The sequence below is a fragment of the Canis lupus genome, chromosome 33 (assembly GCF_011100685.1).
Source record: "Canis lupus familiaris isolate Mischka breed German Shepherd chromosome 33, alternate assembly UU_Cfam_GSD_1.0, whole genome shotgun sequence".
NCBI lineage: Eukaryota > Metazoa > Chordata > Mammalia > Carnivora > Canidae > Canis > Canis lupus.
The window spans coordinates 19,598,685-19,624,808 of record NC_049254.1 but is presented as its reverse complement, the minus strand read 5'-3'; the positions used below and the strand labels follow the sequence as shown (position 1 = coordinate 19,624,808).

The 26,124-nt window shown below is 35.5% G+C and overlaps 1 protein-coding gene and 1 long non-coding RNA gene across 28 annotated transcripts in view; one reads left to right on the top strand and one right to left on the bottom strand.

The window, feature by feature from the left end:
• The window catches only part of ZBTB20 (zinc finger and BTB domain containing 20), a 750,813-nt gene that overhangs the window by 300,508 nt on the left and 424,181 nt on the right, over positions 1 to 26,124 (top strand). The gene's annotated exons all lie outside the window — the stretch shown is intronic.
• Positions 671 to 5,525, bottom strand: LOC111093795. 2 transcript variants are annotated; one of them, XR_005383344.1, is made up of 3 exons: positions 5,417 to 5,525; positions 2,165 to 2,493; positions 671 to 823 (listed from the first exon to the last, which is right to left on the bottom strand). It is a non-coding gene; the product is annotated as an uncharacterized LOC111093795 (long non-coding RNA). The 2 variants fall into 2 exon arrangements; XR_005383343.1 differs by having other exon boundaries at positions 5,034 to 5,500.

Sequence of the window (26,124 nt, the reverse complement as noted above, 5' to 3'; positions counted from 1 at the left end):
GCTGCTGATGCAAATTAAGGCTTTCATAAAACGTGGCCTCTGAGGCAAAACTAAAATGATGAAATTTAGGCTTAGTGAATTGTACTGTTATCATGTTGAATAACATTTAGGGACATCAAAGAACTTTATAAACATATTTCATATTTTTTAAGATTAAAAAATTGAGGTGTAAAGGATTTAAGGGTAGAGCCTCATCAAACAGTACAGGTACAAAGGCTGTAAGAAGTAGAAGTCCAATAATCTCATTTTGAAATAAATATACTGAGGCCCAGGGTACGGCATGCAAGTTACCCAAGCCATAATGACCACCAATGCAGACCATCCTTTAGACATCTAGGCCTGAGAGTAAACCTGAATTTAAACTCTGGGGCTTTGTTCTTTCCTCTATACTCAGGGTCTAACCAGTGTTTTCTGAGGGACAAATTGCCTTATGCTCATTTTTTGAAACCCATGGACCTGGCGTCCCCTCCACTGATTAGTCCAAAATTAATATATAAGGGGTATTCTGGAAATATTCATTGTCATAAGATTTTTTTTCATCTTTTCTGTATATTTTGATATCATGCCTCTGGTTCTGCAATGAGTCACATAGAAGCAAATTTATTTGGTCGACTTAATATTTTTTGTGACGATTTACGAAGTGGACAGAAGACCATTAGAAACTTCAGTAGTTTAATTGCGCTTAAAGGCATGATAAAACCAGTAATCTGAACAGAGCCATTGTGACATGGAATTCAGACTTCCCAAGAGTGTGCATCATGCATGGTGTCAGAATGTCACTGTTGCCAGGGGTCATTTCTGTCAGAGAAAAGTTTTCCAGGGTCTGAAAAAAAAATGAAATAAACTTTAATAATTTAAAATGAATTACTTGCCCTAGTAATTTATTTCAGGTTGCCTTTATTGCATTCTGTCATTTAGCAATCCAAAGAGATCAGTGTGGGAACTTTTCTATTATTTTACCCAGAGCTAAGTCCTGAATAGATCTTAGTTTCTTCCTCAGATATATTTTATACCCTCCCCACCTTCCCATCCCTACTGTGTAGCACTCAAGTTTCTATGTACAAAATATTAGTGCTTATGTTTTTGTGCCCCAAATGAGGAGATGGTGTTCTGCCTTTAAAAATTCCTTGGAGGGGCACCTGAATGGCTCAGTGGTTGAGTTCTGCCTTTGGCTCAGGTCTTGATCCCAGGGTCCTGGGCTTGAGTCCGTCATTGGGCTCCCTGCAGGGAGCCTGCTTCTCCCTCTGCCTACATCTCTGCCTCTCTCTCTGTGTCTCTCATGATAAATAAATAAAATCTTAAAAAAAAAAATTCCATGGAAGCTTTGGTATATAGAGAAGGAAGAATTGAAGCATGAGGATGCCAGAGCAAGGCCTTGGATGTAGGTGCCCAACATGGTCCTCCCTTCAGACCTCTTCTCTATTTTTTCCATAATGATACATCAAAATTTACTCTGTGACTCTTATGAACAGATCATTTTACCAGGGTAAATATAATATACTTCCTATCATCAAGGAGTTCATAATCTGTTTGGGTAATGCTATATATTTCTTAAAGACAGAATGTTGTATGGGTACAGTAAAGGAAATAGTTATCATTTCTTTTGGACCATCAAGAAATTATCTGATATTTACCAGTAGCCCAAGTAGAGGGAGTAATGAAAATGAAAGTTGAGGGAATAGTGAATAGTAATGGTGTGATCTGAGGATAGGATGCTGGTTGGAGCCAGTGTTTTCCAAAGTGTGGGTTGCAAAACATTCATAGGTCATGGATTCATTTAGAGGATCATGGTTAATATGCCTTTAATGAAATAGTATCAAAGAGGGAAATTTTTTTTAAAGTGTGTTACATATAATATATTGCAAAATAAATATATTTCTTAATGAGAATCATGCCACCAAAATATGAAAGCAGATCTAAAGAAGATAGGTCTTTTAAATAATCAATTCATGTAATCCTAACTAAGGGATACTATTATTTTCCCCCTCTTTATATATGAGAAAGAGGAGGGATTAGGCAATTAATCCCAGGTCACACAACAGGTGAATATAAAAGGTAGAATGTGAATAGGTCTGTCAGACTCCACATTCAGACTCTCCCCATGATCTGATACTGCTTTCCAGGGTTGCATGACTTCAGTTATTACACTACTGATAACTCATACATTTTCATCTCTAGTCCTGATATCTCTCCCAAATTTCAGTCTTGTATTTCCAATGTCCTTATTTAAATCTTCAGATAGTTGGCACACTAGCATTCTCCAAGTCAGTACATCAAAATTGAATTTATCCTCCTGTGAAAATGAATCATTCTCTTTTTGACTATACTAATTTTCTTCATCTCAATTGTCCAGGTCTTCTTGACTCAAATTATATCATTCTTGCTTTCCTCCACCACCCCCCAAGGTGTCCAGTAAGTGGCCAGGTCTTGTTAATTCTCCTTCCTTGGTATCTCTGTCTTATGTTTTCGTCTTCTCTTGCCTTCAATAATCTCCTAATTAAGAGAAACAAAGGGAAGGGAGACCAGTTCATTTTATTTATTTTTTTAAGATTTTTATTTATTAATTCATGAGACATACACACTCACACACACACACACACACACACACACACACACACACAGAGGCAGAGACACAGGCAGAGGGAGAAGCAGGCTCCATGCAGGGAACCCAACGCGGGACTTGATCCCGGGACTCCAGGATCACACCTTGGGCTGAAGGCAGGCCCTAAACCGCTGAGTCACCCAGGGATCCCCGACCAGTTCATTTTAAACACTGCTACCTCATTAGCTTTCCTAAAACAGGAACCCTAAGACTATGTCACCTTTGTTCAGACAAAATTTTAGTAACTCTAGATTAATTACCAAACAATTTCTAACCAATATTTATGATCATCTAAAATCTGATTCTAACCTCATTTCTGACTTAACCTTGTGGGTTAATATGCCACACACTCAGGCCAAATTTCCTCACTACCACCACTACCCTCTCCCCTTTATTAATATTGTTCCTGCCATCTGGAATGTCCATTATTCTGTTTTTCCGTGTGTAAATCTAACCCATCCTTCCGGGTCTATTTTAAGTGCTATTAATTCCATGAAACCTTCCCTCTTTGACCTACCCAGAAATAATCAACTCCCCCCTACTTACCAAACTCACTTAGCACCTGTAGTGTCTCTGCTGACAATTTGATTTTGGATTTCTAGCATTCAAAATTGTGAGAGAATGTATTTCTATTAAGTCAACAAGTTTTCGGTAATTTGTCACAATAGCCTAGGAAACTAATGTAGCATTTATCTACACTGTTTTTGAGACTTGAATTACTTTCTATATTTTCTAATGATACTTATGTGCATGCTTTATCCCTTTACTAGAAAATAAATTCTTTAGGGATAGAGTCCATATTTAATTAACATTTCTAAACTCTCCAGAATCTACCACAGCAGAATCATTAATTCATTACGCAACCAAGCTTAATCCAGGGAATATAGAAAGGATCCCTTAGGCTCTCATGGAACTTACAGTAAGTTCCGCTGTCCTAAGGGAATCAGACATTAAATAAGTAAACAAATAATCACAAAATTACAAATTGTAGTCCATGAAAAGAGCTAATAGATATACAAGACAGTAATGCATGGGGAAAATCTGTTATACTATCCATTGAGAAGTCAGGAAAAAATTCTCTAAGAAAATTTAATTTAAGTTGATAGTTGAAGTGCAGGAAGAATCAGGCAGGTGAAGAATTTGAGATGGGAATAGAAACATGCAAGGAAAAGAAAGCTCCAGACAGGAGCAGCATGGACACTGCCCTGAAGCAAAGACAAACTATGTGTAATCAAGGAAATAAAAGGATTCCAGAATGGCTAGAAGAAAGTAAATAAAGGAGGAGAGTAATTAGAAGTGAAGTCAGAGGAGTAACCAGGGTGAGGAATTTGGATTTTATTTTGAATACACTGGAAAAACACATATTGGTATTTTAATTGTAATTAATTGAATTAATTGAAAAGAACAAGATGAAAATAATTCAAAAGCAAATAGTATGTACAAATTCACAACAACCATACATTTATTTTGAATCCTCACCAAAGGTTCACTTCTAAGTTTGAGGAGGGTTTGGATTTCTGAAACTGAGGTCTAATAGTTCACAACATATTTCCTATCTGCATAACCAAAGTAGATCCCTGACAGCCTTCTAAGATAAGGTCAGGTTAATTTTATTTCCTTTCTAGTTAATAATTATTAAGATTCTGTTGTTGGTTAATGAGACTCTTATTTTTGTTTATTTTTAAGTTCTCATTGCACAATGTAGCAATGAGTACCAAAAATGTGTTTTACTCCCAGGATGTATTTTCAACTGTTAAACCTTAATCTTATTTTTAATTTTGGTGTATTTTATCATGTACAATGACCAGGGCCTACAGGCATAGAAAGCCTTGAAATGAATTATCATTATCCTCAATATCACTAATTTCATTATTACTGAATTTTGGGATTAAAAACAATCCAGATTACTTAAAGTATGATGCATTAATATCATGGCATACCACTAAGTCAGAATGGAGATATTGGTTTATTTGCAAAATGATAGAAATTATCCCCTTTTGCCAAAGGAAAAGAAAAGAAAAAAGGAAAAGAAATACAATAGAAAATTAAACCATAGAAAAGTAGGTTAAACTCTAAAGATATGAGGATATATCTATTATTACTCACTAAAAAGATACTAGAATCATAAAATATTATAGTGACAGGGAAACTTGGGAATTATTTATTCCAGCCTCCTCATTTTAGATGAACAAAATTCAAACCTAGAATTCCTATCTAAGACATACAGTTAAATAGTTAATGGCAGGGCTAGAACTGTAACCCTAATTCTTAGGAACTAGATTAACACAGCTAAACCAGCTAATCAGTGATCAACAGCCCTACCATAATAACCCTTTCAAGGTCTTGGGTGGAAAAAACAATATTAAGTACAGGAGATGAGTCTACAGACAAGCTGTAATTAATAAAAATCTGAACAATATGTATTACTCACAATCTGTTTACTTAATGTACCAGATGCTTTATGAAAGTTTTCTTTAATCCTTGCTACCACACTCAGCAACCACTCTGCAAAGTAGGAATCATTTCCATTTTATAATGAGAATACTGAGCTCCAGAAAGATTAAGTAACATCCAAGATTGCAAAGCCAGTAAGTGAATTTGTATTGATGCCAGACCTAACTGATTCAAACTCTGTACTATCTCCTGCTTGGTGTTTTTATCTCTTGCATTTTGTTATCTCCTTAGCTCATGTGGTCACACAGGTCATTAGCTCTCTAATAGTCCAAACTTTGATAAAAAGTTACAAAGGAAAGAAAGATTTAGCAGGTGTCTTCTCTGCATAAAGCTCTTCACATTTAATTCCCTCAACAGTACCTCAAGACCATGTTTTAATCCTTAGTTTAAAATTTAGAAGACCAAGGTTCAGTGAAATGAAATTGCCCCACACATCTTAGTAAAAGCCTGAGCCAGAGTTCTAACACAGATTTGTCTGACCCTAGGTATTCTTTTCATTGTTCCATCAGCCTTCAAGTCTGCTCTTCTCCTGGATGTCGTTTAGTTTTCTACAGTCCTCACACCTCAGTTCCTTATCTGGCAAAGTAGAATTGGAATGCACGCTCTCATAGACTTCCCAAGAAGGAAGAGAGTGTGTTGAGAGGGTGCTTTTATAATTAACTAATATTACCTTGTCTGGAAATAAATAAATGCCCCCTATACATTTCCTTCTTTGAGAAATGAGGAGCTGGAAAGATAGGTCGAATCTATGACGTTACCATATTACAACATCTCTACATTATCTGACTCACTTTGTGTCTGTGCCCAAGACTCCAATCATATCACAGATAATGCTGTATTGCTAACCCATATCATACTTGAATACACCTTTGAAAAGTAAAAGAACTAAAAGTATTGTATTTATGAGGCCAATATAAAGGAAGAAGTTTTACATTATCCTTCTCAAAACTAACTTATTTGAAGCCTTATAAGTCTGATTAGAGATACTGGTCAATGAAAGAGCTCATTGTTAACTGCTTCTAGAAAAAGTGCAAAACTGAAAATCCAGACGTATTTATGAATTATTAGATTGTTTTCTAATGAGCACTGAGGACTACATGAGAAGTGAACTTCTTAGTAAAAGCAAGGGAGAGACAGAGAGACGGAGGGAAGCATGGAAGGGGGAAAGGGGAAGAGAAAGAGATTGGAAACACTTGTTGAAGGACAGCTCTTGCTTAGACAAAATCTTGAATTTCCTTCCGTGTGTCAACTTTAGCAACACTGGATGCATACACCTTCATTTCTGAGATGGCCATTTTGTTATTAGATAGTACTCTTGAATAATCATTCTAGAACCAATTTCACTGTAGAATGGCACCAATATACATATCAAATTTATGGTGATTAGAAGTGATAATCTGCTCTTCTCCTGGATGTCGTTTAGTTTACCTGTTAGCTTACCTGTTAGGGTTCTACAGCTGTTACTTTATACTCTCTGCTTGTTGAGTTTGACTTCCAAGTCTTTCTGAGTTAAAGAGTCCATTCAAGTCTCTTAAAATAACTTCATGAAAACCATCTTTCTACTTTGCAGACCCTTCTTTGTTCTTTGGCCTATCCTTGAACTTTGCAATGTGTTTTGCTAGTAGTCCTTAAATCAGAAACTACATAAATATACCCTTTGAACTGCTGGGTCTCATCAGGAGGAAAAAAAAAGTTTTCAACAATCTTCTAATATTTTGATAAAAATCCAATTCTGGTTCAATGTTTTGTTCTCAAAGGAATTTTGAATGAAGAAAAGCTTTTGTAAGAGGGAGGAAGCTTATCTAATCTCTTCAAGACTGGTAAGAAGCAATCAGGAGACTTGTGACTCTTTGAAACAGTAAATTTCCAGGGAATTAGGCACAGGTTTCTCAAGAACAATAAAGAATCTTACACTTCAGGTTGCAGCACATTGGATCTAAATGCACCCTTTCATGTACCCCAAAGAGCAATGTTAAAGCACCATTTTTGAGTCAAGTAGGAAGGGAACTGACATTCTTTCAGAAGGTCATGAGGTATTGAATGCAGTATGAACTCAGTCCAATGGCTAGTATCCGATTCTCCTCCTATGATAAAATGTCCTCAAAGACACAGGAAAATAAGTTTACTCGTGCTGATAGTTATGAGTATTAGAAGATTAAGGTTTTTGACAGTCATTTCCGTGTTTGCAATTGCACTAAACTTGACCATATAAAATTTGCTTAACTTTTGCCACAATTTTACCAAACTATTCTTTGCTTAACTTACTTTAATATTGTAGGACTTTATTAAATAAGCAATATATGTCTAGCGTTGTTCCCATTGCCACTGTTATTACTATCAGAATTCTATCTTCTTCTCGGGACTAGGGCTGGCAGGAAGAGCTGAGAACCTGAGTTACACATTTCACACTCTCTCTGCCTTGTCTTCTTGCAGCCCTGGAAAGTACGAGCAGCCTATTAGACTGGCTGCTCTGTAAGTGAACTTAGACTCACCGAGAAAGCTTGTCAGTGAAGCTTTATTCATAAGGCCCTTTAGCAGATAGAGAAATAGTTTGCATGTAAAACCCTTGTTTTTTTAATAAGTATGGACTCTCTCATGCTTTGTGAGCCTTTCTGATTGATTACATTGTAGTACCCACATTATCATTGCAGTTATCAAGAAGGAGGCAGCAAGTGTCATGGAAAGGAAAGAGCGTGGGGCTGACTACCTGAAGACTTGATTCAGGCATTGTCAAATAGTTTTGTCTTAAGATCATTTTCCTTATCTGTAGGGGATAGTTTTCTCGATTGTGCAGACATTATACAAAGAAGCCAAATGATATATATGAAGTATTTAGAGCTCTACGGGATAAAGGTAGTTCATAAATATCATGTATTACTATTACAGTAAAAGTATTAGCAGAATTATAAATCACTTTGAGGTCTCTAGAGTAAGGTGCTTTATCCGAGGTCTTTCTGCTTAGAAATTAGTTTGTTTTTTTGAGTTGCCATATAAGGAGGTACTCTGTTGCTGTCAAGCACTGTTCATACATTGGAAGCAATGACGAAGAATGAATTGCTAGTAATATGTTACTCCTTTTATTTAAAAAAAATCTTTATTATTTTTTCAATATGCTACTCCTTTTAAAGATTTATTTAAAAGGCATTCTTTACTATAAATTCTCTGAGCAGTTACTCTTAAATTAAAAAGAAAAATTAACTGTTTTATCTCTCATAGTAGACAGTGAATTTCTTGAGGTAAAGAACCTGGGTAATTTACTAGTTTTCTCAGTTACTAAAACTGCTGCCAGATCGATATTCAGTGCTTGTTGAATATCTTGGGTAAAAATTTAGTAAAATTTTAATAAACATTTTTAAAAGATACAGGATTTATGAGTTTGACTACATATATACCATATGATATGGACAGATATTATTGAAGACTATATAGCCCTTTGAAAAAGAATGAATTATATCACTATTGATCTGGGAGGATGACCATAATTTATTAAGTAAAAAGAGCAAATTTTCAGGGTAATGAATATTTGTGAGTAAATATATTGTGCATGTTGTATGACCCTATTATTCACAATGATTGTCTCACAGGATTCAGAATATAAAAGGACTGATGGAAGACTATTAATTTTTTCTTTAAACATTTTTATTGTTTTATTAGTTATAGTGAATATCTATTATGAAAATAAGTTTAAAAATGAATATATAAAATTACTTTTTAAATTACTACTTTTTGCTTTTTGAAGAAGCAGCCTGAGAAAAATCATCACCAGATAGAACTTTAAATTTTATTGTATTGCCTCAACTTCCGTAATACAGAGTAAAGCACATACTCTAAATAGAGTGATTCATTTGCTCAACAAATATATCCTGAGCTCTATAATGGTGCTCGTTCTTGTTAACAAGCATGATGTGTGTGTGTGCGCGCGCGCGTGTGTGTGTGAAAGCTGAGCTCTTTCATCATGCAGATTCATACATGGAATCATATACAAAGAACTAATAATTGAGCAAGAAAAAGTTGTTAAAAGTACTTTTAGTCTTTAGTATAGTTTCTCTGAATATATAACCTACAAATTCACCAAAAAATATTCTTGGGTTTGGTTTTCTGTGGGGGGGGGGGCCATCTGCGTCCTCTGCAATACGTCTCTCACAATAGCTGCCTTGAAGTTCCTGCTGCCTTTCCCTCACTCTCCTCTTCAAGAACTCTCATTAACCCTCCTTGGCCCAGGTCAATTAATTTTTCTGCTCACTTCCCAACACCTTGCAGGGTCTATCTTTTTCTTTCCTTTCTGATGTAAAGGACTTTAGACTAAACTTTCAGGCTTGTTTCTTCACTCAATGAGAAAAAAGGAAGGAAGGAAGGAAGGGAGGAAGGAAGGAAGGAAGGAAGGAAGGAAGGAAGGAAGGAAGGAAGAAGGAAGAAGAAGAAGGAAGGAAGGAAGGACGGAAGGGAGAAAGAAGGAGAGAAAGAGGAATAGGAAGAATGAAGGAATGACTTCCTGTCCTTCCTGTCCTTCCTTCCGTGATTCTTCCCCTCCTCCTCCTCCCCCCCCTCCTCCCTCCCTCCCCCCCCCCCTCCCTCCCTCCTCCCTCCTCCCCCTCCCTCTTCCTGTTCCCCTTCCTTCCTTCCTTCCTTCCTTCCTTCCTTCCTCCTTCCTTCATGCCGCTCAGTCTTCTCCTTCCTTCCTAAAGAAAAAAAAAAGAAAAACACCTCTGCAAGATAGGTTTCAGGACTATATTCCCAAGAGAAACTTCACAGGAGTTTTAAGTAATCAAAGGGGCAGACCCAGAAGCCTTAGGTTAAAGATAAGCACCGAAGACCCCCTTTAGAATGTACTTAAATAGACTTGAGCCCCTGAGTTGAACAGAATATCTGGATTGGAACCAGGCAAGAGAGGACTATACACTCTGAGATACTGTATTTCCCAGAGTCGGTGCATTCTACTTCCCATCACACAGTAGTCCTGACAGTGACTGACCTTTTACGGAGAGAGAACAGAGGCACCATAAGCTAAATTTAAAACACAGGAAAGTTGTAATGTGATGACCACAACTGGTACACAGGCCTACTTTATGTCATGTTATAGCTAGTTATGATAGAGGTTTTATGAAAAAGAGGGGGGATGGAGAGAAAGAGACAGAGAAATGAAGGGAGGGGGAAAAAGAGAGGCACAGAGAGACAGAGACAAATATGGAGAGAGAATCCCTCCTCCCAAATGAAAGTCAGAGCCGGTGGAGAGTGGAAGATGGTGATTAGTTAGGAGATTAGGAAGCATGAAAAAATAAAATAAAATGTATTTTGACACTGCAGCCATTTCTTTACATCTATACAAATCTTCCTGTCCTGGTCCCTCATAGGTCCTACCTACCCTGTGTGGGCTGGCTCTGCTTGGCACTTCCAAATAGCCAGCTGTCTTCTCCTTCCACTTAGGGAGTGCTGGCTCAGAGTAAATTACTTACAGGTGTAGGGAAATCTCTAGAATATGCTCACAATCATGTTTGTTGATCCTAACTCCAGGGAGATGAAGAAGTCAATAAGCAACTGGTCATAGAAAGCTTGCCCAAAGGTGTAGGTCCCCTTTTCTGCACTTTGCCTCCAGTTTAGGGGATTTACACAAAGAACATGATTACTTGTCTATTATGTGACTCTACCTCCTCCAATAGTCTGGTGAGAACAGTAACTCTACTTAGAAAGATGTCAAATAATAGAAATGTGATTAGAAAAACAAATAGTGTTTATGAAGAAATTTTAATAGGACAAGGGATGCTTATATAATGTTTAAGTGGGAAAAAAAGCAAGACAAAACATATATTAGTGCTCATTTCTGAGAGGTCATTATTCATTTCTTTTCCATTCTTTTCATTTTCCAAAATGTCACACACACACATACACACACATACACACACACAGCGAAAGAGAAAAGAAAAGGAAAGGTGCTCTTGGGATATCCTTCCTTATTTGACATTTCATTTCCTTGCTTTTGATCAGTGTTAATTTTAATAATTGGTACCTCTTACAATGAAAAAATTTCACTTCAAGTTTAAATGACAGGATATTGTTGCTGAGGATATTTTATAAACTACTATTGTGATGTAGTGTTCTGGTCATTTGTAATGTTCAAGCAGCCCTTCAGGTCTGGTAGAGTGATTGGGGGAAGAAGGTTGTGAAGGAGATGACTCATTATCTAGCTAATGGTAACAGATTAGTGTAGTGCACACAGGACCCTTGTCACTTCACCCATGAGAAGTCCACCTAAGTAAGGTAGGTCAATGGATATATTCAAACTATGCTTTTGTATATAAAATAAATGTTTACTTAGATGACAAATTACATCATGTTACACCTATAAAGTTCAGCTAGTACAAACATTTAAATGGAACAAAAACTATATACAAGCAAGAAAGTTGATATTTCTCAAACTTTATAATCTCTTCTTCCTCTAAATATTCACCTATTTATCTTGGTCTCACCGTATGACTTTCTCAGACCATTTTCATGACTTAAGTTTCTAGTTTAGGTCCTGGAGCGCCTTAGAACCTAGATGTTAATTATTCTTATAATTGACACCTCTCCTGCTCTTCTGTTATAAGCTGAAAGGCTACTTAATGTTTCCCTGTTTGAGTGATTCTTCTAACATTTACAATTCTGAATTTCTCTTCCCTCCATTTTGATGCTGCAGACCACAACTGCTTTTTACAGTTGCTTTCACATAGCTCTTCTCCCTAACTCAGAATCTCTTTCTTTAGTTCAGAGGTTCTTAATTCTGGCTACATAGTAAAATCACCTATAAAGTAAAACACACACATACACACACACACACACACACACACACACACACGTCCAAAAAATGAAACACGAAACAAAACAAAAACAATGCATTAGCCCCAGCCCAGATATTCTTTTTTTTTTTCATTTATCAAAGGTGAAGTTTAGTGCAAATTATACACTTAAGATGACCAAACTCATTTCATCTCAAAATTTTCAATTCAAGTTTGGTTTAACCTGCTGCTTCACACTAGAAAACCATTTTTCTAAATAATGACTATCTTCCTAAATAGGCAATAATAAAGCTTTAACAGTATGTATAATATAGCTTTATGCATTTCACAGACATGCATGTCACACACACATTAAGCTAACGACCAAATTGGAACAAATATTTGTTAAACATAGAATTACTATTAGTATAATAATTAGTTCGAAACTAAGTACATCTGACCAAATTTTAAAAGTTCTCTTTAAACCTGACTATTGTAAATGAAATGCCTTACATTGTTAAAGAGTATCAGAATATGCTTGAGTTTGATTTATGGGGGAAATGATGGCTGACAACAATGTCAACGGGATGTGCATTTGATAGTCAGAAGGTGGAAACAACACAAGTGACCATTGGCAGGTGAACAGATAAACAAAATGCGGCATATAAATACAGTAGAATAGTATTCAGCCTTAAAAAAGGAATGGAATTCTGACACATGCTACAACATGGATAAACCTTGAAGACACTATGGTAAGTAAAATAAGCCAGACAAAGAAAAGCAAAAATACTGTATGATTCCGTTTATAAGCGGTATCTGGAATAGTCAAATTCATACAGAAAGAAAGTAGAATAGAAGGGCCAGAAGGAGAGAAGAGTGGAGAATTATGATTCAATGAGTACAGAGTTTCATTTTGGTGGGTTTTTTTTTTAAGATTTTATTTATTTATTCATGAGAGACACACAGAAAAGCAGAGACACAGGCAGAGGGAGAAACAGGCTCCATGCAAGGAGCCTGATGTGGGACTCGATCCTGGGTCTTCAGGATCACACCCTGAGTTGAAGGCAGATGTCCAACCGCTCAGCCACCCAGGTGTCCCCAGAGTTTCATTTTGAGAGCTTAAAATATTCTGGGGATGGATGGTGGTGATGGTTGCACAACAATGTGGATGTACTTAATGCCATTGAACTGTATACCTAAAAATGGTCAATTTTATGTTACATATATAACCACTAAATAAAATTAAAGGAATTTAAATAGATAGATAGATAGGTAGATAGATAGATAGATAGATAGATAGATAGATAAACATTTTAAAAACTTTTATAATATTTCAATGAAAATGAATTGTAGTTCCCAGGTTCAGAGGCACAATTGAACTGAGTAATCTATTCACAGGTTCATTAGGGCTTTATGAAATATAATAATTGATTAGTTTAAGTAATAGTTTTTACTTTGCTATTGAGGCCTGTCACATTTATGATAAGTGCTGGTATTATCCTTGATTCATAAGCAATAATGACTGTAATAAACTACAGAGACCAAATTCTAAATAAATAGGACTATTATTAATGCTTGTAGCTGTACTAGAATTCTCATTTTTTTAAGTGATGATAGAGGCAGAGCATCAGGTTTCTTTGGCACCAAAAATACTATCTTTTACCAAATTATTTTATTGGTAGGAGAAGCCATGGCTTTGTATGAGTCTGTATTTTAAAAATAGTCTGTATTTTTCCAATAATTCAGTATGTAAGACAATTGCTTCCTTCCCCCCTACCCCGAAAATGTTGAACATTTTTGTTAACTTTTATAAATGTCTTGGTTTACAATTCTATGAATTTTAATACATGTATAGATTTTTACAGCTGCCACCACTATCAGAATACAGAGGAGTTCCATTACCCCAAAGAACTTTTTTTTTTTTTTTTAAGATTTTATTTATTTACTCACGAGAGACACACAGAGAGGGGCAGAGACACAGGCAGAGGGAGAAGCAGGCTCCATGCAGGAAGCCTGATGTGGGACTCGATCCTGGTTCTCCAGGATCACGCCCTGGGCCGAAGGTGGCGCCAAACCGCTGAGCCACCCAAGCTGCCCCCCAAAGAACTTCTAAATGCTCTTTATCCCTCCCCCAACCACCAACTCCTGCAACCACTGATCTCTCCTTTATCAGTATAGTTTTGTCTTTCTAAGAATCATCATTCACATAAATGGCATCATACAGCATGTAACCTTTTGAGACTGGCTTCTTTCACTCAGCATAATGCAGTTAAGATTCATCCATGTTATTGCATGTATTAGTGGTTTTATTTTTAGTGCTGAGTAGTATTCCCTTGTATAGTTAGTTGTACCAGACTGCTTATCCATTCACCCACTGAAAAACCCTTAGTTGTTTCTTTGTCCTTTTTTTTTCCCCCCCGTTTGAGGTCAATTATCATAGAACTGCTATCAACATTTGTGTAGAGGATTTTGTTCAGACATAAATTTTCACTCTCTTGGGCAAATACCCAGGAGTCAGATTGTTAGGTTAGATTATATATATATATATATATTTTATAAGAAACTGCTGAACTGTTTTGCTAAGTGGCTACATCATTTTGTATTCCCATCAAAAATGGATAAGATTTCCAGTTGCTTCACAACCCTGACAACACTTGGTATTGTCATTATTTCTATTTTCTTAGCCATTGTAATAGATGTGGAGTGGAAACATTGCTTTCATTTTGACTACATATTTTAAAGCTATAGATGACACATGATTCTAGGGCCATAATCCTTCTGACTCCTATTTTTAGAGACTATTTTTCTGTTCCTATGTACTTTTTTCCCCCACAGGAAAGGAAAGTGTGATCTATTAGTTTTGGATTCCTGATACTGTTACTTTTCCCCTACTCTTCTCAGAATGACTAATTTTCCCTATCATAGTGCATTCATTTAATTCAAGATAGTAATTCAATTAATTTCAAGAAATTTCTTTCTTGAAGATCAAAAAAATTGCCTCTGTATATCTAAATTCTAACATAGCTAAAATAGTGTACGTACCTATATAAATGCTAACTATGAGGTATTAGAAAATTACTGTACTCATTCAGTACATGTTTTTTGAATGTTTGCTATATCTTGGCCAGTTAGGTGAATAATATATGATACAACAGGAAAGGGCAATCTGAGAGAAAAAAAAAAGCAAATTATAGTTCTGTTTGTACTTCTAAATGTTGAGGCAAATTATATTTGAGAATGTGGTTCCTGAAATAAAATTCTTCGAGATCAGCACATCAGGTGTTGAATGGGTCTTAGTCTCTACTTTAAAATAACATTTTGGAAAAATGAAAACATATTTATGTTAATGAGCACACATTTTCTTTTAGAGAAAAGAGCCCTGTTCTGGGAATTAGAAGACTGGCATCACAGCCCCACTTCTCCCACTTTGTAACTTTAGAGTGGGGCAAGGTATTTCACCTCTCCAGATTTATTTCCTTGTCCATAAATTTCTCTCCAGATTAAAAATTAAAAACTAACATTGTGTCTTTCCAGGATTTACATCTAGCTACCAGTGATGACAAGAAAGGCAACATTTTTATTGTTCTTAACAAATATTTACTTTGCATCATAATGTGGCATAATTAACTAATCTGTTTTTTATTCTTTGCTGTAGGACATTGTCTGTACCCTGATATAGAGGCCTGTTCTCATCTTATTCACCTCTCAGAAACATTTCAAAATGTGATCTAATTCTTTTGTGTGCAGGTGTGTGTGTGTGTGTGAGATAATATCTACCCTTGGCTTCTATGACTTCACACTCTCCTGATTTCCTCCTACCTTACTGATTTGTCAATCTCTTATGTTAGATCCTCCTTCTCTTTTCCATTATACACTCCAGATGATCTCATCCAATCCGGTAGCTTTAAATACTATTTATATGCTGATGATACCAGATATTTATCTCAAGTCTGACCTTAACCTATCACCTGGGCTCCAGATTTATAAAAGCAACCATTTACTTGCTGTCTTCTTTGGATGGCCCTGTAGGCATCTTATATTTAGTAAGAGATCTTGATTTAGTAAAAGATCTTGGTTCTTCTCATTTCTGGTAAACAGCACCATTCAGCTGGAAGAGGCCTGCTCCAGTTATGCTCTATCTCATCTTTTTTTCCTTATTTTTATATCTTTGGCAATACAGTTTCCTCAGAAACTTAGTTGGTCTGGTCCATTTGTTTCAGGTGATTTCTGCATGTGGGTAATCACAGCAGAAACCTCAAATAGGCATAGTTTTTAAGCCCGAAATCTCTGTGTTTATTTTTATTTTTCTGTGTTTATTTTTAAACAGGCCCTGTACTCTCCCCATCCCCACCTTCTTCAATTTAATAGTGGCCATCTGGGGGCCATTGGAAACAACAGGCAGGATAGGAAAGCATGTTCTTAATCTCTTGCTCTGAGCAAGTTGCCATTGTCTATCTGACAGATAACACTTGAAGGTAGACACTTTATCTTGCTAAGGCTGCCATTTTGCTTTTGGTATGGAAGAAAGTGGCTCTGTGTTAAGCCTTTTTCATATTAGTCCTTTGCAGGGATTGGTCTTTACTGTCTAGTCCCAAGCTCGCTAAATATTATTTAATATGTCTCCTCCAGCTAGAGGAGTCTTTTCCCTCTCCTTTCTTCCTAGAAATGATCAATTCTGAGTGAAGAAAATGGGTCATTCTTCTACTCAGAAACTTTCACTGACTCCTCATTGCTTCTAGAGGTGCAATCCAAGTCCAAATTAAGGTCCTTCAAAGTTCAACCAGTAGAATTTCTATGTATAATAAACTTTCTATATTGAAATGTATTAATGTATTTAAAAGGCACATCACACTGCCTAGAATGTTAGGTACTAAATAATGGTCATTATTTTAACAAAATTGCTTGGTGTTTTAAATGTTTAAAAAATCCACTGTCAAGAAAAGTTGATATAGTGCAAAAGGAATATATCTTAAGACCCAGTAATCCACTTGTAGTACTCTTTCCATAAGAAATACTTGCACATACATTACAATTTTCATTGCAGCTTTATTCATAATAGCAAACATTTTAAAGCACACTCTATTTCCATCAAAAGATAAATGGTTGAAAATACTGTTATATTAGACTATATCAAACTATTATAAAGCATAAAATAGATCCATACATACGACTCTGAGGATATTTGCATAACATATTTTAAGTTTGAAAAGGAAGTTATAGGTTGATACAGGTAATTCTCTTACCGAGTAAAATACAACTATCTGAAAGAATGGGAAGAGTATATTCGAAACTGATTATCTTAGGTAGTGACCGAGAAAGATTGAAGGTACAGAGTGAGAGTCTTTCACTTCTTGTTAAAATTTATTTTTAAGTGGTGGGATTGTTTGTATTTTTTTAAACTTTATCTTTTGTATGTTTATGGGAGGAGTTTTCAATAGTTTCAAATAAAAACTTTAAGTTAAAAAAGCCCCTGTCAAAATTTATATTGCCTTGAAAGAGGAAATATATACAAAATAGCATTAATACATTTATTTATTCAGAGAATCTCTGGGTGGCTCAGCGGTTTAGCGCCTGCCATTGGCCCAGGGTGCGATCCTGGAGTCCCGGGATCAGGTCCCACGTCAGTCTCCCTGCATGGAGTCTGCTTCTCCCTCCTCCTGTGTCTCTGCCTCTGTCTCTCTCTCTGTCTATGTCTATCATAAATAGATAGATAGATAGATCTTAAAAAAATAGATTTGTTGATTCATCTTTACCTGGGAAAATAAAATGTAGTATTTAGGGAAAATATAAAATTGAATTTAAAGTAAGTGAAGCTTTTCAAACACTTAACAGTTTTGCCAGGACCAACCTTATTTAGGACCATCCAAAAATTTACATAATAGCACCATTTCATAAATATTTTTTTAAGATTATTTATGTATTTATTCATGAGAGACAGAAAGAGAGGCAGAGACATAGGCAGAGGGAGAAGCTCCCCACAGGGAGCCTGATGTGGGACTTGATTCCAAAACCCCGGGATCATGCTCTGAGCCAAAGGCAGACACTCAACCACTGAGCCACCCAGACATATCCATTTTATAGATCTTTAACTCAATCAGGAACCAGACACCAGAAACTTACTCTATAAGTTTCTATAAAGTCTTCCAGAATTGTTAATTTTCTGTTATTTTTGATTATTACAGAAGTGCTCAAATATGCCTTCAATGATTGACAAATCACGTGACACTTGGCCTCAAGTATCATAGATTGATTTTTTAATTTAAAAAAATGCAAAAAAAATAAAATAAAATAAATTAAATTAAAAAAATAAAAAAATAAAAAAATGCAATTGAGACCAAATGAATGTGTGAAAGTAAGTTCTTGATATTTTCGCTTGAAGGAAAGGCAAGAAATCACTACCTCTTTTGGTGTGTATTGAAAAGATAATGTGTATGCTGGAAGTCATCTGTTTTTACTACCTTTTGTGAAAACTGACAAAGAGCCTAGAAACTTCTTGGAAAATTCGCATGACTAACCATAGAAGTTTCAATAATAATAGTAATAACAACACCAACAATATAATAATAATAAAAAAATGTAACAACCACAGTTGGCAAGTCCAGCACCAATTCATGTAAAGTATAAATTTAGATTATTAGTTTAAGGTACCAAATATTAGTATAGAAACACAGAATTAAATAATATGGAGATTCCCTTCAGTAGGAGACTATGTATATGTTGTGTTTACTCTTTTCTTGTTTCTCTATAAGCCTAAGGTGATTTTCTCCATTCCTCTAACATACCAGTCAAATGCCTTTCCTTTTCTAAGATTTTATGTATTTATTTGTCAGAGAGAGAGAGAGAGTACAAGCAGGGGGAGTGGCAGGGAGAGAAGGCAGAGAGAGAAGCCTGATGCAGGGCTCTATCCCAGGACTCTGGGATCATAATCTGAGCCATCTGGATGCTTAACTGACTGAGCCACCCAGGCTTCCCTCAAATGCCTTTTCAACAGAAAGTTTATTCCTCTGTATGACAGGGGCCTGTGGAAACACAGTGAAATCAAAGTTGTCCTGAAAAAACTAAGACAACAATAATCTGCAAGGCAGATACAAGTTTTTGTTGCTGCACTTGCATTCATCTATTCACTTCGTTATTAGAACGTAGAGAGTACAGGTAGGATTTATAAATTTCACTTTTTATAAAAATGTGCTAAAGGCACTGAAAATCAAAATTATTATGCTTTTAAAGTAAGATAGTACCATAAAATCTTTTTTTTTTTTTGTACCATAAAATCTTGAAGTTGGAAGAGTTCTGAGAAATAATCCATTACAGAGTCTTTGTTTTCTAGACCAGGCGTTAGTGTAACTGTAGCCAATGAACCAAATCCAGCTTGCTGCTTATTTGTGTCTAGCCGATGAGGTAAGAATGGTTTTTACAAATGAATATTTACAGTTGATTCCATGATAGGGACACTGTCTTTGAACCCCAATTAAGCAAAATGTTATCCTTTAAAAAAATTATATATTTAATTATTATTATATTTTAAATTTTGTTTAAAAAAATAACAATGTGATTTATGTTACATAGCTTTACTTAGAATTAAAATTTTTAATTAAATATTTTTTAATGAAAATATTTTTAAAAATGTAATGTGATTTGTTTTCTCATTTGTTACATAAGTTCCAATATAATAGAGCATTCCTGGTTTTGCCTCTTGACCCACAAAACCTAAAATATTGATGATCTGGCTCTTATAGAAAACATGCGTCCACCCCTGTTCTAGATGAAGGACCTAAAGTATAGAAAAGCTGAATAATGTTCCCAAGGTACTGGTTAGACTCCTTTCATCTCTTTGGGTCTGAATATTCTAGTATTGTATGGGCTCTGGAATGTCTGGTTTGTTTCCTAACTCTCTTTTTACTAGCCTGTTCATCTTCAGCAAGTTACTTAACTTCTCTTTGCCTCGGTTTCCTTATCTGTAATATAGTGTTGCAATCATGAAATTAGATAATATATGTGAAATGATTGCAATAGTGCCTTGCACATGGTTATTGCTCAATAATTGTTATTGTGCCAATTAGTGTCAATGAATTTAATTAGTAGGCAATCCTAAAAGAAAGGGACTAATCCACATCTGATCCTATCTTTCATTTTCTTATAAGAGGAGTGAGGGTATTCCATCTCCCATATGGGGAAGAATTGGCATTTATTCACATTCTCTTTCCTACAGCATGATTTGTTCATCCTTTATGATAGCTTCACAAGTTAATCCAAAAAATTATGAACTTCTAAAATACAAACATGCATACATAATTTATAGGATTGATGGGAAAACTTAAACACAGAGCGGTTAAATGACAGCCACACAGCACACCAGCCCTGAGCCCAACAGATGAGAATGAGACTTTCTGCTCTCTCATCCTGCATGTCCTATGGACTTTTTCACCATATTTAAAACTACTTGAACTGGTCATGTTTCTTTCAGTGATGGGGCAGAGGGTCTGCTGCTGTTGTTCTTCTCTTTTTAAAAATAATCATATTTAATTGTATTCTGTGTGATGGTGAAGTGTTGTATTTCTATTCATTCTTTTCTATGCTATTCACATAAAACATTATTTGCCCAGCTTATTGATGCTTTTCATCTACTGCTTAGACTACAAAGCCATGATGCTGTACTAGATGAAACCCAGTGAGATAAATGCCCTACGTATTAGATCATTTAGTATTTTACCCTGTTAGTCCCCTACCTCATAGCAGCTCTAGTTTAGTTTTTCATGCAAAGAAAAAAAAGGGGGGCAGTTTTCTTCCTCCCTAAGATTAAAATGAAGGGGAGGGGCACATGTCATCTGCTTTAATAAATCTAAAGTTTTGGTTTCTAAGAGAGACTCACTGTGTGGATGACAATTTTGGGGGGAAAATGTCATAAGGTACAGGTGATAGCTTGAATTTGAAGAAGAATCACAGCAAAAAGGTCAACTCAAACCTTTACTTATTAAAATCATAAGAATTGGTGTTGCCTATAATTGTTTCCTCTGACTCCTATATTGTGTTTGTTCAATTTACCAGTCCAAACAAGATGTTACTTTTCTTAGGCCTGTAGATATAATCTCAGAAAGGAGAGCACTTTTTTTTTTTTGTTTCATACATTGTCACCATCACCTTCTTGAGGTCGCTGTCATTTTAATATATTAAAAGATGAACCTTAACAGAAAAGAGAAACACCAAGGTAGGAAGAATGCTGCTGCCATGCTTAAAGACATTGAGAAAACCAAATGTATTTGTGCTTGATGTATCCATAATTATATAGGTAAATCAAACGACAAGATTTTGGAGAGCAAGTGGTGTGTGTAAGACCCACACATGGCAGACTACTCTGTGGATAAGCAACACCAAATGAGAAGAAATCCAAGGTCAATAAAAACCATTAGCACTTTATATTTACCCAAATATATTTGCCCACATTTACCGAATGTGGTTCTACCATATTTAAAGTATAAATAGCTTACAAGTATGTTTTCTCGTAACATCCAGTTCTTTGCCTGACACAGAATTTATCGTATTGTAATTATTAATTTAATTGTCTGAATCTACTTCTTGTACAGAGAGCCTATTCTGTCTTAAGCACCATGATATCCAGTGTACTCAGCACAGTTCAAAAATCTGATATGTAGTAGGTCCTCATATTAGGTTGAAAGAATGAATGGAAGTATTTATTAATGGGTGAATTTTCCAAGGGGCATTATTATTATTTTATTTACTGAGTGGTTTGCTGTTACAGAGACATACATCAACTAATATCCAGCTTTTCATATATATGGATACTTTGGGAATGCCTTGGATGTTACTGTCCTTCATTTACAGATATTTTCACATGTATCTGTGCATCATTCAGTTTCCAGTATAAAATCATAATGCTTTATTTTGACAGGTTTAGATTGATCATTAGCATCAAGATTGAGCTCAAATATTACCCCCTATACTAAAATTACCTTGATTCTTGCAGCTATAAGTAGCTACCTCTTCTCTGATCTACCACAACACATTATCTAGAACTGTTTTATTGAATTTATTTTCAGATGTTTGCCATGGTTTGATAGTCCAATTATATTTGTACCCCACATTATACTTAGTTCCTCTGACTTGTAAAGTGCTACATAGTAGATCTTCAAATAGTTGTGAAATTTTTTTAAAAGGAAGTTATGATTTAAAAAAAAAAGAAAAACTTCAAATGTATTTTATGCTTACTGAGAACATTTGTCTCCAGCACAGAGTCTGGGGATCCATATCGGCCAGTCACTTGTACCTCAACACTTCCCTTCGTCGAGGAGGAGTACCTCTGAGAGCCTTAGCTCTCCTGTTATAGTATTCACTAGTCAATTAACTAGTTAAGTCATTCATTCAGTGAATGTTTTACTAAGCAACTATTGAACAAAAGTGAATGGAATCATTTTTGTCCTCAAGTAGATCACCGTTTAATCGGAGAAAAGGAAATGTAAACAGATATTCACACAGAAGGTTAATAGCTTTAAGACATGCATAAGATACTGTGAGGTCATGTAAATGGGGCACCTTCGCTCTCTTTTGAGAGTGTTCTCTCATGCTCCCATGACATCAGAAGATATATGCATCCTGCCAAGCCTCCCCTGCTCCCTCATTTTCTCCTTTGCCTTTTAAGAATCACCTCTCAGTTGCTTCAAGCCAGAACAGTCAGCCTTTTAGCTTATTCCTTTCAAAAGAATGATAATCCCTGTCTCAAATGCATCTAAACAAATTAAACTGAGGCTTTTCCTCATACTATTTCATTATTCATACTGAGATGGAATACTGGCATAAATTAAGTAAGGCAACACATTGAAACACAGAATACTTAACAAGTCTCATTAATGAAAATACCCCTACCCCCTGAAAATGTTTAACAGCCTTGTGTGCATTAATAGTAACAGCTGTTTATTGAGTAATTAGTATGTGCCTGTCCCTGTACATTTGTATATGAAGATCTATGATTCCAACCTCACTTAGCTCTTTTAAGTAGTTGCTCTTGTTATCCTGATTTTACTGGTGAGAAAACTGAGGCACAGAGGATTAAACTTCCTCCTTGCTCAAGGTTCAAGTAGGTGGCAAAGACAAAATTCAGCCCCAGGAAGTCTAATTCCAGAGTTTGTACATTTAAGAAGTTTATGTACTCCTCAGTATCCAAGTTAAAAAATTTATCCTTATGGAACACTAAAAAGTATTCATATTTTCTCTGTTTTTATGTGATAATCTTTATTTTAAAATAGATCTTAACTGTGGTCATCGTTTTTGCCTTCAATTTGCATGTACTGGGGAAGTGAGTGGTGATACCAGTATAAATGAATCAACTATGTCAGAAATATAGAATGTTCCTGTTTATTTTTGATGAGTCATGTGATTTCAAGAGGTAAACCTGTCTGAACTGTTTAAATGTTAATAATCTAAGCAATTCTTTTTGAAAAATGAATGCTAACATCTTTGTAATATCTCAGCCAGTCTCTAACAAAGAAAGACCTGGATGCATATTAGAGAACAAATCTCTGCTTAGTGCTCTACTACATGAAAAAAGCCCTTCTCTCTTCTTTTTTCTCTCTCCTTCATTAACCTTATGCTGTTAAGTCTTTTTCTGCTTCTCTCTTCATATAACAGCCATTTTGTCTCAATACAAATCTTCAAATAGGCTTTATCAAAACACTCACATATTGTTTCTTCATCTGTAAAATGAGGCATTGGATTAGATGATCTTAAAGTTCCCTATGGGAAGACTGATCTATCTATATATTTGACGGAGATCCCATTTTATTAAGAAAAAAATAATCTATAACCCAGACACATCATGGCAGTCATTGATGTGGAACATTTTTTATCCAGAATGTAAAGTCTGATTTTATTCATTATTGATTTTTTTAATTCACTAAACAGTTTCAAAGAAAAACATATTAGCTTTACTTCTTTGTGTATGTATGTAATTTGCTTATGTATAAGGGACTATATAAAGTCTATGTAATTTGAAGATCTAAGTGCTTAATCAAGCGATGTTTATTGGAAAATTTATACTAAGTACTGATAACTTGGGACTTTGATTAATTCAGGTCCCAGGAATATGATGACTAAAATACTAGAGACAAGTCCTTGTCCTCTTAAAAGCTATCCACGTACATCTTATGTCTTCCTAAATGTCCTTGACTTTTGACTTGTAAAGCCCCATTCATCTCAACCATTTCCCCACCATAGCAAACTATCACACAAAATTCACCCTCTTGTATTTGTTATGGCACAGTATCTTTGCTATGGAGCAGTACAGATTATTGGCTTTTAGTATTATGATAAATGCTAAGTGAGTTAAGATACTTTTGTATTAGGATTTTTAAAAATCCTTACATGTTTGATCTCTTCAGCACTCAGTGTTTTATTACAAAGTTTGCAAAGCCAAATAGGCCAATCCCCACTGGTTCCGGCCAGCCATACTCCTGTGTCTTGAGTTATAATATCAAGTAGTTACTCCTTAAGAAACTTTCTAGATGTTGTAGACCTAAGGGGAGTGAGTTAAAAAGGAAAACATACTGTCTACTCTTTAGGATCTCATAGAAACAGGTGGGGTGCTGATTAATGAGAATGTTAACAATTGCCTTCTGTGTTGTTGGAGGGTTAATAAGTGAGTAAAGAGTAATGTAATTATATGATGCTGTGAAAACCTGCACCATACTCAAAACAAACGTATGTGTTCTGTTCTTCCAATAATAAGGTATGTATAGTGTTAAAGCAAATAAAACAATGAGATGTGGAAGTATGAAGGTGGAATTTATATTGATTGCGCTTCATTCCAGATCGCGAAACTCTGAAATCCTGAGACCTTGAACTGCCTCCAGTCAGGACACAGCTAGTAGTGGTAGGAAATGGAAAACAGCAATGCACTGAGATTCTCATTATTGATGCTTCCCCAAATGTATGTGCATGGGGATAACTACTGGTTCCTTTAGCCTCCTGGTAGTTTGAATGCCTTGAGATATAGTTGTATTAATCATCAGATTATCATTTACTTATTGCAATAATTGTATTAATAATCAGATTATCATTTACTTATTTTGTTAAAAATTAGGATTCTGTTTTTAAACCCACTGTCAAATGAATGCTCTGTGGTAACTATATGAAAGTAGCTAGAAATAAATGACAACCTTTTACATATTCAATCTTTGGAATGTTATCCTCAAAAGGAGAACTCAATCTCTATATGCTTTTCAAAAGTATTAGGGAATAGAGTCAGCATTTCGACTTAATTTTCTCAATTCTGCTCATTTGCTGATTGATCTAGAATCTTTCTGGGCCCTCCAGAACTTTATGTCTTCATCTGTATCGGTGGTCTACAGATGTCGTGTTGATTATGAAGATTAATGATTTGGTTGTTGAAAAGCCCAATAGCTGAAAGAATCATGAGGATGGAGAAGTTCTCTTGTCCGTTTTAATGATGCAGCTTCTGTAGATTTTTTCTGATGATCTAGAAAACATAATAAACCGGGTGATCTGGTCACACCATAATCATTTTGTCATTGGATTTCTCGAGATTCAAGGTATTATTTTAATACATCTATTAAAAAATTCTTGGGTTTAGGTACCAAATTATCTTTGGGTTAATCTTTAAATAAAAATATGCAAATTCATATTAGCAAATTGGAGCATTTACATTCACAATCCACACAATCTGCTAAATGCCCACATGTACTGTTTTTGCCCTGTTTATTTTCACTTATGACTTGCTGTAGATCAAGAGTTCTCTTATGAACTCTAGCATCCCTATAAAGAATTTTGACTTAAAGTCTTGAGACTAAATAAATAAATAAATAAATAAAGTCTTGAGACCCTATTTTCCACTCCTCCTTGAGCCCGAGTTTGGTGATTTCGGGATTGTGGCCGACAGCGGGGTCTTGAAGTAACCCTCTGCATTAGTTTCCCCATGGCTGCTTGAACAAATTACTTCAGCATTGGTGACTTAAAACACTGGAAATTTTTTCTCTCAAAATCTGGAGGCCAGAAGTCCAATATTAGTATTGCTGAGCTGAAATCAAGATGTATTTCTTCTGGAGGCCCTGGGGGAAAATATACGTCCTTACCTTTACCAGCTTCTGGTGACTGACAACATTTCCTGGCTTGTGGCTGCAACAGTTCCCATGCTCATATTGACTTGTCCTCCTATGTCTGTGTGAACTCTTCCTCTTAAAGGTTACGTGTGATTGTATTCAGGGCCCATCTAAACAATTTCCCTAGCTCAAAATCCTTAACTTAGTTACATCTGTAAAGTCTTTTTTTTTTTTTTTATTTATGATAGTC